We start from the raw sequence: 13,567 nt of genomic DNA, 5'->3' as shown, positions 1-13,567 counted from the left end.
GCTTCCTGTAATCTGTGGACGTTCAGAGTTTTGATGAAAGACAGAAATTGCATCGGGATTGAATATAATGGGCACCATGAAGACTTTTCTCCATGGGAGTAATGTCTCGAACTGCCTACTCTTTGATCGATTCCTGGAACACCAGTAGTAGGTTCCGAAGCACATCTGGAGGCTTCCTGTAATCTGTGGACGTTCAGAGTCTTGATGAAAGACAGAAATTGCATCGGGATTGAATATAACGGGCACCATGCGGACTTTTCTCCATGGGAGTAATGTCTCAAACTGTCTACTCTTTGCTCGATTCCTGGAACACCAGTAGTAGTTTCTGAAGCACATCTGGAGGCTTCCTGTAATCTGTGGACGTTCAGAGTTTTGATGAAAGACAGAAATTGCATCGGGGTTGAATATAACGGGCACCATGCGGACTTTCCTCCCTAGGAGTAATGTCTCAAACTGTCTACTCTTTGATCGATTCCTGGAACACCAGTAGTAGTTTCCGAAGCACATCTCGAGCCTTCCTGTAATCTGTTGACGTTCAGAGTTTGGATGAAAGACAGAAATTGCATCGGGGTTGAATATAACGGGCACCATGCGGACTTTCTCCATGGGAGTAATGTCTCAATCTGTCTACTCTTTGATCGATTTCTGGAACACAAGTAGTAGTTTTTGAAGCACATCTGGATCCTTCCTGTAATCTGTGGACGTTCAGAGTTTTGATGAAAGACAGAAATTGCATCGGGGTTGAATATAACGGGCACCATGCGGACTTTCCTCCCTGGGAGTAATGTCTCAAACTGTCTACTCTTTGATCGATTCCTGGAACACCAGTAGTAGTTTCCGAAGCACATCTCGAGCCTTCCTGTAATCTGTGGACGTTCAGAGTTTTGATGAAAGACAGAAATGGCAACGGGATTGAATATAACGGGCACCATGCCGACTTTTCTCCATGGGAGTAATGTCTTAAACTGTCTACTCTTTGATCGATTTCTGGAACACCAGTAGTAGTTTCCGAAGCACATCTGGATTCTTCCTATAATCTGTGGACGTTCAGAGTTATGATGAAAGACAGAAATTGCATCGGTATTGAATGTAACGGGCACCATGGGGACTTTTCTCCCTGGGAGTAATGTCTCAAACTGTATACTCTTTGATCGATTCCTGGAACACCAGTAGTAGTTTCCGAAGCACATCTGTAGGCTTCCTGTAATCTGTGGACGTTCAGAGTTTTGATGAAAGACGGAAATTGCATTGAGGTTGAATATAACGGGCACCATGAAGACTTTTCTCCATGGGAGTAATGTCTCAAACTGTCTAATCTTTGATCGATTCCTGGAACACCAGTAGTAGTTTCCGAAGCACATCTCGAGCCTTCCTGTAATCTGTTGACGTTCACAGTTTTGATGAAAGACAGAAATTGCATCGGGGTTGAAAATAATGGGCACCATGCGGACTTTTCCCATGGGAGTAATATCTCAAACTGTGTACTCTTTGATCGATTCCTGGGACACCAGTAGTAGTTTCCGAAGCACATCTGGAGGCTTCCTGTAATCTGTGGACGTTCAGAGTTTTGATGAAAGAGAGTAATTGCATCGGGGTTGAATATAGCGGGCACCATGAGGACTTTCTCCATGGGAGTAATGTCTCAAACTGTCTACCCTTTGATCGATTCCTGGAACACAAGTAGTAGTTTCTGAAGCACATCTGGATTCTTCCTGTAATCTGTGGACGTTCAGAGTTTTGATGAAAGACAGAAATTGCATCGGGGTTGAATATAGCGGGCACCATGCGGACTTTTCTCCCTGGGAGTAATGTCTCAAACTGTCTACTCTTTGATCGATTCCTGGAACGCCAGTAGTAGTTTCCGAAGCACATCTGGAGGCTTCCTGTAATCTGTGGACGTTCAGAGTTTTGATGAAAGACATAAATTGCATCGGGGTTGAATATAACGGGCACCATGCGGACTTTTCTCCATGGGAGTAATGTCTCAAACAGTCTACTCTTTGATCGATTTCTGGAACACAAGTAGTAGTTTCTGAAGCACATCTGGATTGTTCCTGTTATCTGCGGACGTTCAGAGTTATGATAAAAGACAGAAATTGCATCGGGATTGCATATAACGGGCACCATGCGGACTTTTCTCCATGGGAGTAATGTCTCAAACTGTTTACTCTCTGATCGATTCCTAGAACACCAGTAGTAGTTTCCGAAGCACATCTTTATTCTACCTGTAATCTGTGCACGTTCAGAGTTTTGATGAAAGACAGAAATTAAATCGGGGTTGAATATAACGGGCACCATGCGGACTTTTCCCCATGGGAGTAATGTCTCAAACTGTCTACTCTTTGATCGCTTCCTGGGACAACAGTAGTAGTTTCTGAAGCACATCTGGAGGCTTCCTGTAATCTGTGGACGTTCAGAGTTTTAGTGAAAGACAGATATTGCATCGGGGTTGAATATAACGGGCACGATGCGGACTTTTCTCCATGGGAGTAATGTCTCAAACTGTCTTCTCTTTGATAACTTCCTGGAACATCAATAGTAGTTTCCGAAGCACATCTGGAGGCTTCCTGTAATATGTTCACATTCAGAGTTTTGATGAAAGAGAGAAATTGCATAGGGATTGAATATAACGGGCACCATGCGGACTTTTCTCCATGGGAGTAATGTCTCAAACTGTGTACTCTTTGATCGATTCCTGGGACACCAGTAGTAGTTTCCGAAGCACATCTAGAGGCTTCCTGTAATCTGTGCACTTTCAGAGTTTGGATGAAAGACAGAAATTGCATCGGGATTGAATATAATGGGCACCATGAGGACTTTTCTCCATGGGAGTAATGTCTCAAACTGTTTACTCTTTGATCGATTCATAGAACACCAGTAGTAGTTTCCGAAGCACATCTGGAGGCTTCCTGTAATCTGTGGACGTTCAGAGTTTTGATGAAAGACAGAAATTGCATCGAGGTTGAATATAATGGGCACCATGAGGACTTTTCTCCATGGGAGTAATGTCTCAAACTGTTTACTCTTTGATCGATTCCTAGAACACCAGTAGTAGTTTCCGAAGCACATCTGGAGGCTTCCTGTAATCTGTGGACGTTCAGAGTTTTAATGAAAGACAGAAATTGCATCGAGGTTGAATATAACGGGCACCATGCGGACTTTTCTCCATGGGAGTAATGTCTCAAACTGTCTACTCTTTGATCGCTTCCTGGAACAACAGTAGTAGTTTCTGAAGCACATCTGGAGGCTTCCTGTAATCTGTGGACGTTCAGAGTTTTGATGAAAGACAGAAATGACATCGGGATTGAATATAACGGGCACCATGCCGACTTTTCTCCATGGGAGTAATGTCTCAAACTGTCTACTCTTTGATTGATTCCTGGGACACCAGTAGTAGTTTCCGAAGCACATGTGGAGGCTTCCTGTAATCTGTGGACATTCAGAGTTTTGATGAAAGACAGAAATTGCATCGGGATTGAATATAATGGGCACCATGAGGACTTTTCTCCATGGGAGTAATGTCTCAAACTGTTTACTCTTTGATCGATTCCTAGAACACCAGTAGTAGTTTCCGAAGCACATCTGGAGGCTTCCTGTAATCTGTGGACGTTCAGAGTTTTGATGAAAGACAGAAATTGCATCGAGGTTGAATATAACGGGCACCATGCGGACTTTTCTCCATGGGAGTAATGTCTCAAACTGTCTACTCTTTGATCGCTTCCTGGGACACCAGTAGTAGTTTCCGAAGCACATCTGGAATCTTCCTGTAATCTGTGGACGTTCAGAGTTTTGATGAAAGACAGAAATTGTATCGGGGTTTAATATAACGGGCACCATGCGGACTTTTCTCCATGGGAGTAATGTCTCAAACTGTCTACGCTTTGATCGCTTCCTGGGACACCAGTAGTAGTTTCCGAAGCACATCTGGAGGCTTCCTGTAATCTGTTGACGTTCAGAGTTTTCATGAAAGACAGAAATTGCATTGAGGTTTAATATAACGGGCACAATGCGGACTTTTCTCCATGGAAGTAATGTCTCAAACTGTCTACTCTTTGATCGATTCCTGGAACACCAGTAGTAGTTTCCGAAGCACATCTTTAGGCTACCTGTAATCTGTGGACGTTCAGAGTTTTGATGAAAGACAGAAATTGCATTGAGGTTGATTATAATTGGCACCATGCGGACTTTTCTCCATGGGAGTAATGTCTCAAACTGTCTACTCTTTGATCGATTTCTGGAACACCAGTAGTAGTTTCCGAAGCACATCTCGAGCCTTCCTGTATTCTGTTGACGTTCAGAGTTTTGATGAAGGACAGAAGTTGCATCGGGTTGAATATAAATGGCACCATGCGCACTTTTCCAAATGAAGGTAATGTCTCAAACTGTCTACTCTTTGATCGATTCCTGGGACACCAGGAAGCACATCTCGAGCCTTCCTGTAATCTGTTGACGTTCAGAGTTTTGATGAAAGACAGAAATTGCATCGGGGTTGAATATAACGGGCACCATGCGGACTTTTCCCCATGGGAGTAATGTCTCAAACTGTGTACTCTTTGATCGATTCCTGGGACACCAGTAGTAGTTTCCGAAGCACATCTGGAGGCTTCCTGTAATCTGTGGACGTTCAGAGTTTGGATGAAAGACAGAAATTGCATCGGGGTTGAATATAATGTGCACCATGCTGACTTTTCTCCATGGGAGTAATGTCTCAAACTGTCTACTCTTTGATCGCTTCCTGGGACACCAGTAGTACTTTCCGAAGCACATCTGGAGGCTTCCTGTAATCTGTGGACGTTCAGAGTTTTGATGAAAGACATAAATTGCATCGGGATTGAATATAATGGGCACCATGCGGACTTTTCTCCATGGGAGTAATATCTCAAACTGCCTACTCTTTGATCGATTCCTGGAACACCAGTAGTAGGTTCCGAAGCACATCTGGAGGCTTCCTGTAATCTGTAGACGTTCAGAGTCTTGATGAAAGACAGAAATTGCATCGGGATTGAATATAACGGGCACCATGCGGACTTTTCTCCATGGGAGTAATGTCTCAAACTGTTTACTCTTTGATCGATTTCTGGAACACAAGTAGTAGTTTCTGAAGCACATCTGGATTCTTCCTGTTATCTGTGGACGTTCAGAGTTTTGATGAAAGACAGAAATTGCATCGGGATTGAATATAACGGGCATCATGAGGACTTTCTCCATGGGAGTAATGTCTCAAACTGTCTACCCTTTGATCGATTCCTGGAACACAAGTAGTAGTTTCTGAAGCACATCTGGATTCTTCCTGTAATCTGTGGACGTTCAGAGTTTTGATGAGAGACAGAAATTGCATCGGGATTGAATATAACGGGCACCATGCGGACTTTCTCCATGGGAGTAATGTCTCAAACTGTCTAACCTTTGATCGATTCCTGGAACACCAGTGGTAGTTTCTGAAGCACATCTGGAGGCTTCCGGTTATCTGTGGACGTTCAGAGTTTTGATGAAAGACAGAAATTGCATTGAGCTTGAATATAACGGGCAACATGCGGACTTTTCTCCAAGGGAGTAATGTCTCAAACTGTCTACTCTTTGATCGATTTCTGGAACACAAGTAGTAGTTTCTGAAGCACATCTGGATTCTTCCTGTAATCTGTGGACGTTCAGAGATTTGATGAAAGACAGAAATTGCATCGGGATTGAATATAAAGGGCACCATGCGCACTTTTCCAAATGGGAGTAATGTCTCAAACTGTCTACTCTTTGATCGATTCCTGGAACACCAGTAGTAGTTTCCGAAGCACATCTAGAGGCTTCCTGTAATCTGTGGACGTTCAGAGTTTTGATGAAAGACATAAATTGCATCGGGGTTGAATATAACGGGCACCATGCGGACTTTTCTCCCTGGGAGTAATGTCTCAAACTGTCTACTCTTTGATCGATTCCTGGAACACCAGTAGTAGTTTCCGAAGCACATCTGGAGGCTTCCTGTAATCTGTGGACGTTCAGAGTTTTGATGAAAGACATAAATTGCATCGGGGTTGAATTTAACGGGCACCATGCGGACTTTTCTCCATGGGAGTAATGTCTCAAACTGTCTACTCTTTGATCGATTCCTGGGACACCAGTAGTAGTTTCCGAAGCACATCTGGAGGCTTCCTGTAATCTGTGGACGTTCAGAGTTATGATGAAAGACAGAAATTGCATCGGGATTGCATATAACGGGCACCATGCGGACTTTTCTCCATGGGAGTAATGTCTCAAACTGTTTACTCTCTGATCGATTCCTAGAACACCAGTAGTAGTTTCCGAAGCACATCTGGAAGCTTCCTGTAATCTGTGGACGTTCAGAGTTGTGATGAAAGACAGAAAAGTCATCGGGGTTGAATATAACGGGCACCATGCGGACTTTTCTCCATGGGAGTAATGTCTCAAACTGTCTACTCTTTGATCGCTTCCTGGGACACCAGTAGTAGTTTCCGAAGCACATCTGGAGGCTTCCTGTAATCTGTGGACGTTCAGAGTTTTGATGAAAGACAGAAATTGTGTCGGGGTTTAATATAACGGGCACCATGCGGACTTTTCTCCATGGGAGTAATGTCTCAAACTGTCTACTCTTTGATCGATTCCTGGGACACCAGTAGTAGTTTCCGAAGCACATCTTTATTCTACCTGTAATCTGTGCACGTTCAGAGTTTAGATGAAAGACAGAAATTAAATCGGGGTTGAATATAACGGGCACCATGCGGACTTTTCCCCATGGGAGTAATGTCTCAAACTGTGTACTCATTGATCGATACCTGGGACACCAGTAGCAGTTTCCGAAGCACATCTGGAGGCTTCCTGTAATCTGTGGACGTTCAGAGTTTGGATGAAAGACAGAAATTGCATCGGGGTTGGATATAATGGGCACCATGCTGACTTTTCTCCATGGGAGTAATGTCTCAAACTGTCTACTATTTGATCGCTTCCTGGGACAACAGTAGTAGTTTCTGAAGCACATCTGGAGAATTCCTGTAATCTGTGGACGTTCAGAGTTTTAGTGAAAGACAGATATTGCATCGGGGTTGAATATAACGGGCACGATGCGGACTTTTCTCCATGGGAGTAATGTCTCAAACTGTCTACTCTTTGATAACTTCCTGGAACTCCAGTAGTAGTTTCCGAAGCACATCTGGAGGCTTCCTGTAATATGTGCACATTCAGAGTATTGATGAAAGAGAGAAATTGCATCGGGATTGAATATAACGGGCACAATTAGGACTTTTCTCCATGGGAGTAATGTCTCAAACTGTCTACGCTTTGATCGCTTCCTGGGACACCAGTAGTAGTTTCCGAAGCACATCTGGAGGCTTCCTGTAATCTGTGGACGTTCAGAATTTTGATGAAAGAGAGAAATTGCATATGGATTGAATATAACGGGCACCATGCGGACTTTTCTCCATGGGAGTAATGTCTCAAACTGTGTACTCTTTGATCGATTCCTGGGACACCAGTAGTAGTTTCCGAAGCACATCTGGTGGCTTCCTGTAATCTGTGGACGTTCAGAGTTCTGATGAAAGACAGAAATTGCATCGGGGTTGAATATAACGGGCACCATGCGGACTTTTCTCCATGGGAGTAATGTCTCAAACTGTCTACTCTTTGATCGATTTCTGGAACACAAGTAGTAGTTTCTGAAGCACATCTGGATTGTTCCTGTTATCTACAGACGTTCAGAGTTTTGATGAAAGACAGAAATTGCATTGAGGTTGACTATAACGGGCACCATGCGGACTTTTCTCCATGGGAGTAATGTCTCAAACTGTCTTCCCTTTGCTCGATTCCTGGAAAACCAGTAGTAGTTTCCGAAGCACATCTGGAGGCTTCCTATAATCTGTGGACGTTCAGAGTTTTGATGAAAGACAGAAATTGCATCGGGGTTGAATATAACGGGCACCATGCGGACTTTTCTCCCTGGGAGTAATGTCTCAAACTGTCTACTCTTTGATCGATTCCTGGAACACCAGTAGTAGTTTCCGAAGCACATCTGGAGGCTTCCTGTAATCTGTGGACGTTCAGAGTTTTGATGAAAGACATAAATTGCATCGGGGTTGAATATAACGGGCACCAAGCGGACTTATCTCCATGGGAGTAATGTCTCAAACTGTCTACTCTTTGATCGATTTCTGGAACACAAGTAGTAGTTTCTGAAGCACATCTGGATTGTTCCTGTAATCTACGGACGTTCAGAGTTTTGATGAAAGACATAAATTGCATTGAGGTTGACTATAACGGGCACCATGCGGACTTTTCTCCATGGGAGTAATGTCTCAAACTGTCTACTCTTTGATCGATTCCAGGGACACCAGTAGTAGTTTCCGAAGCACATCTGGAGGCTTCCTGTAATCTGTGGACGTTCAGAGTTATGATGAAAGACAGAAATTGCATCGGGATTGCATATAACGGGCACCATGCGGACTTTTCTCCATGGGAGTAATGTCTCAAACTGTTTACTCTCTGATCGATTCCTAGAACACCAGTAGTAGTTTCCGAAGCACATCTGGAGGCTTCCTGTAATCTGTGGACGTTCAGAGTTTTGATGAAAGACAGAAATTGCATCGGGGTTGAATATAACGGGCACCATGCGGACTTTTCTCCATGGGAGTAATGTCTCAAACTGTCTACTCTTTGATCGCTTCCTGGGACACCAGTAGTAGTTTCCGAAGCACATCTGGAGGCTTCCTGTAATCTGTGGACGTTCAGAGTTTTGATGAAAGACAGAAATTGTGTCGGGGTTTAATATAACGGGCACCATGCGGACTTTTCTCCATGGGAGTAATGTCTCAAACTGTCTACTCTTTGATCGATTCCTGGGACACCAGTAGTAGTTTCCGAAGCACATCTTTATTCTACCTGTAATCTGTGCACGTTCAGAGTTTTGATGAAAGAGAGATATTGCATCGGGGTTGAATATAACGGACACGATGCGGACTTTTCTCCATGGGAGTAATGTCTCAAACTGTCTACTCTTTGATAACTTCCTGGAACACCAGTAGTAGTTTCCGAAGCACATCTGGAGGCTTCCTGTAATATGTGCACATTCAGAGTATTGATGAAAGAGAGAAATTGCATCGGGATTGAATATAACGATCACAATGCGGACTTTTCTCCATGGGAGTAATGTCTCAAACTGTCTACGCTTTGATCGCTTCCTGGGACACCAGTAGTAGTTTCCGAAGCACATCTGGAGGCTTCCTGTAATCTGTGGACGTTCAGAATTTTGATGAAAGAGAGAAATTGCATATGGATTGAATATAACGGGCACCATGCGGACTTTTCTCCATGGGAGTAATGTCTCAAACTGTGTACTCTTTGATCGATTCCTGGGACACCAGTAGTAGTTTCCGAAGCACATCTGGAGGCTTCCTGTAATCTGTGGACGTTCAGTGTTTGGATGAAAGACAGAAATTGAATCGGGGTTGAATATAATGGGCACCATGCTGACTTTTCTCCATGGGAGTAATGTCCCAAACTGTCTACTCTTTGATCGCTTCCTGGGACAACAGTAGTAGTTTCTGAAGCACATCTGGAGGCTTCCTGTAAGCTGTGGACGTTCAGAGTTTTGATGAAAGACAGAAATGACATCGTGATTGAATATAACGGGTACCATGCCGACTTTTCTCCATGGGAGTAATGTCTCAAACTGTCTACTCTTTGATCGATTCCTGGGACACCAGTAGTAGTTTCCGAAGCACATCTGGAGGCTTCCTGTAATCTGTGGACATTCAGAGTTTTGATGAAAGACAGAAATTGCATCGGGATTGAATATAACGGGCACCATGCGGACTTTTCCCCATGGGAGTAATGTCTCAATCTGTGTACTCTTTGATCGATTCCTGGGACACCAGTAGCAGTTTCCGAAGCACATCTGGAGGCTTCCTGTAATCTGTGGACGTTCAGAGGTTGGATGAAAGACAGAAATTGCATCGGGGTTGAATATAATGGGCACCATGCTGACTTTTCCCAATGGGAGTAATGTCCAAACTGTCTACTCTTTGATCGCTTCCTGATACAACAGTAGTAGTTTCTGAAGCACATCTGGAGGCTTCCTGTAATCTGTGGACGTTCAGAGTTTTAGTGAAAGACAGATATTGCATCGGGGTTGAATATAACGGGCACAATGCGGACTTTTCTCCATGGGAGTAATGTCTCAAACTGTCTACGCTTTGATCGCTTCCTGGCACACCAGTAGTAGTTTCCGAAGCACATCTGGAGGCTTCCTGTAATCTGTGGACGTTCAGAATTTTGATGAAAGAGAGAAATTGCATATGGATTGAATATAACGGGCACCATGCGGACTTTTCTCCATGGGAGTAATGTCTCAAACTGTGTACTCTTTGATCGATTCCTGGGACACCAGTAGTAGTTTCCGAAGCACATCTGGAGGCTTCCTGTAATCTGTGGACGTTCAGAGTTTTGATGAAAGACAGAAATTGCATCGAGGTTGAATATAACGGGCACCATGCGGACTTTTCTCCATGGGAGTAATGTCTCAAACTGTCTACTCTTTGATCGCTTCCTGGGACACCAGTAGTAGTTTCCGAAGCACATCTGGAGGCTTCCTGTAATCTGTGGACGTTCAGAGTTTTGATGAAAGACAGAAATTGTATCGGGGTTGAATATAACGGGCACCATGCGGACTTTTCTCCATGGAAGTAATGTCTCAAACTGTCTACCCTTTGATCGATTCCTGGAACACCAGTAGTAGTTTCCGAAGCACATCTTTATGCTACCTGTAATCTGTGGACGTTCAGAGTTTTGATGAAAGACAGAAATTGCATCGGGGTTGAATATAACGGGCACCATGCGGACTTTTCCCCATGGGAGTAATGTCTCAAACTGTCTACTCTTTGATCGATTCCTGGGACACCAGTAGTAGTTTCCGAAGCACATCTGGAGGCTTCCTGTAATCTGTGGACGTTCAGAGTTTGGATGAAAGACAGAAATTGCATCGGGGTTGAATATAATGGGCACCATGCTGACTTTTCTCCATGGGAGTAATGTCTCAAACTGTCTACTATTTGATCGCATCCTGGGACAACAGTAGTAGTTTCTGAAGCACATCTGGAGGCTTCCTGTAATCTGTGGACGTTCAGAGTTTTGATGAAAGACAGAAATGACATCGGGATTGAATATAACGGGCACCATGCCGACTTTTCTCCATGGGAGTAATGTCTCAAACTGTCTACTCTTTGATCGATTCCTGGGAAACCAGTAGTAGTTTCCGAAGCACATCTGGAGGCTTCCTGTAATCTGTGGACGTTCAGAGTTTTGATGAAAGACATAAATTGCATCGCGATTGAATATAATGGGCACCATGAGGACTTTTCTCCATGGGAGTAATATCTCAAACTGCCTACTCTTTGATCGATTCCTGGAACACCAGTAGTAGGTTCCGAAGCACATCTGGAGGCTTCCTGTAATCTGTGGACGTTCAGAGTCTTGATGAAAGACAGAAATTGCATCGGGATTGAATATAACTGGCACCATGCGGACTTTTCTCCATGGGAGTAATGTCTCAATCTGTCTACTCTTTGATCGATTCCTGGAACACCAGTAGTAGTTTCCGAAGCACATCTGGAGGCTTCCTGTAATCTGTGGACGTTCAGAGTTTTGGTGAAAGACAGAAATTGCATCCGGGTTGAATATAAAGATCACCATGCGGACTTTTCTCCATGGGAGTAATGTCTCAAACTGTCTACTCTTTGATCGATTCCTGGGACACCAGTAGTAGTTTCCGAAGCACATCTGGAGGCTTCCTGTAAACTGTGCACATTCAGAGTATTGATGAAAGAGAGAAATTGCATCGGGATTGAAAATAACGGGCACCATGCGGACTTTTCTCCATGGGAGTAATGTCTCAAACTGTCTACCCTTTGCTCGATTCCTGGAAAACCAGTAGTAGTTTCCAAAGCACATCTGGAGGCTTCCTGTAATCTGTTGACGTTCAGAGTTTTCATGAAAGACAGAAATTGCATTGAGGTTGAATATAACGGGCACCATGCGGACTTTTCTCCATGGAAGTAATGTCTCAAACTGTCTACCCTTTGATCGATTCCTGGAACACCAGTAGTAGTTTCCGAAGCACATCTTTATGCTACCTGTAATCTGTGGACGTTCAGAGTTTTGATGGAAGACAGAAATTGTATCGGGGTTGAATATAACGGGCACCATGCGGACTTTACTCCATGGAAGTAATGTCTCAAACTGTCTACCCTTTGATCGATTCCTGGAACACCAGTAGTAGTTTCCGAAGCACATCTTTATGCTACCTGTAATCTGTGGACGTTCAGAGTTTTGATGAAAGACAGAAATTGCATCGGGGTTGAATATAACGGGCACCATGCGGACTTTTCCCCATGGGAGTAATGTCTCAAACTGTCTACTCTTTGATCGATTCCTGGGACACCAGTAGTAGTTTCCGAAGCACATCTGGAGGCTTCCTGTAATCTGTGGACGTTCAGAGTTTGGATGAAAGACAGAAATTGCATCGGGGTTGAATATAATGGGCACCATGCTGACTTTTCTCCATGGGAGTAATGTCTCAAACTGTCTACTATTTGATCGCTTCCTGGGACAACAGTAGTAGTTTCTGAAGCACATCTGGAGGCTTCCTGTAATCTGTGGACGTTCAGAGTTTTGATGAGAGACAGAAATGACATCGGGATTGAATATAACGGGCACCATGCCGACTTTTCTCCATGGGAGTAATGTCTCAAACTGTCTACTCTTTGATCGATTCCTGGGACACCAGTAGTAGTTTCCGAAGCACATCTGGTGGCTTCCTGTAATCTGTGGACGTTCAGAGTTTGGATGAAAGACAGAAATTGCATCGGGGTTGAATATAATGGGCACAATTAGGACTTTTCTCCATGGGAGTAATGTCTCAAACTGTCTACGCTTTGATCGCTTCCTGGGACACCAGTAGTAGTTTCCGAAGCACATCTGGAGGCTTCCTGTAATCTGTGGACGTTCAGAATTTTGATGAAAGAGAGAAATTGCATATGGATTGAATATAACGGGCACCATGCGGACTTTTCTCCATGGGAGTAATGTCTCAAACTGTGTACTCTTTGATCGATTCCTGGGACACCAGTAGTAGTTTCCGAAGCACATCTGGTGGCTTCCTGTAATCTGTGGACGTTCAGAGTTCTGATGAAAGACAGAAATTGCATCGGGGTTGAATATAACGGGCACCATGCGGACTTTTCTCCATGGGAGTAATGTCTCAAACTGTCTACTCTTTGATCGATTTCTGGAACACAAGTAGTAGTTTCTGAAGCACATCTGGATTGTTCCTGTTATCTACAGACGTTCAGAGTTTTGATGAAAGACAGAAATTGCATTGAGGTTGACTATAACGGGCACCATGCGGACTTTTCTCCATGGGAGTAATGTCTCAAACTGTCTTCCCTTTGCTCGATTCCTGGAAAACCAGTAGTAGTTTCCGAAGCACATCTGGAGGCTTCCTATAATCTGTGGACGTTCAGAGTTTTGATGAAAGACAGAAATTGCATCGGGGTTGAATATAACGGGCACC

Source organism: Schistocerca gregaria, chromosome 11 (genome assembly GCF_023897955.1).
Source record: "Schistocerca gregaria isolate iqSchGreg1 chromosome 11, iqSchGreg1.2, whole genome shotgun sequence".
In the NCBI taxonomy this organism is placed as follows: domain Eukaryota; kingdom Metazoa; phylum Arthropoda; class Insecta; order Orthoptera; family Acrididae; genus Schistocerca; species Schistocerca gregaria.
Note: the sequence above shows the minus strand (reverse complement) of the source record.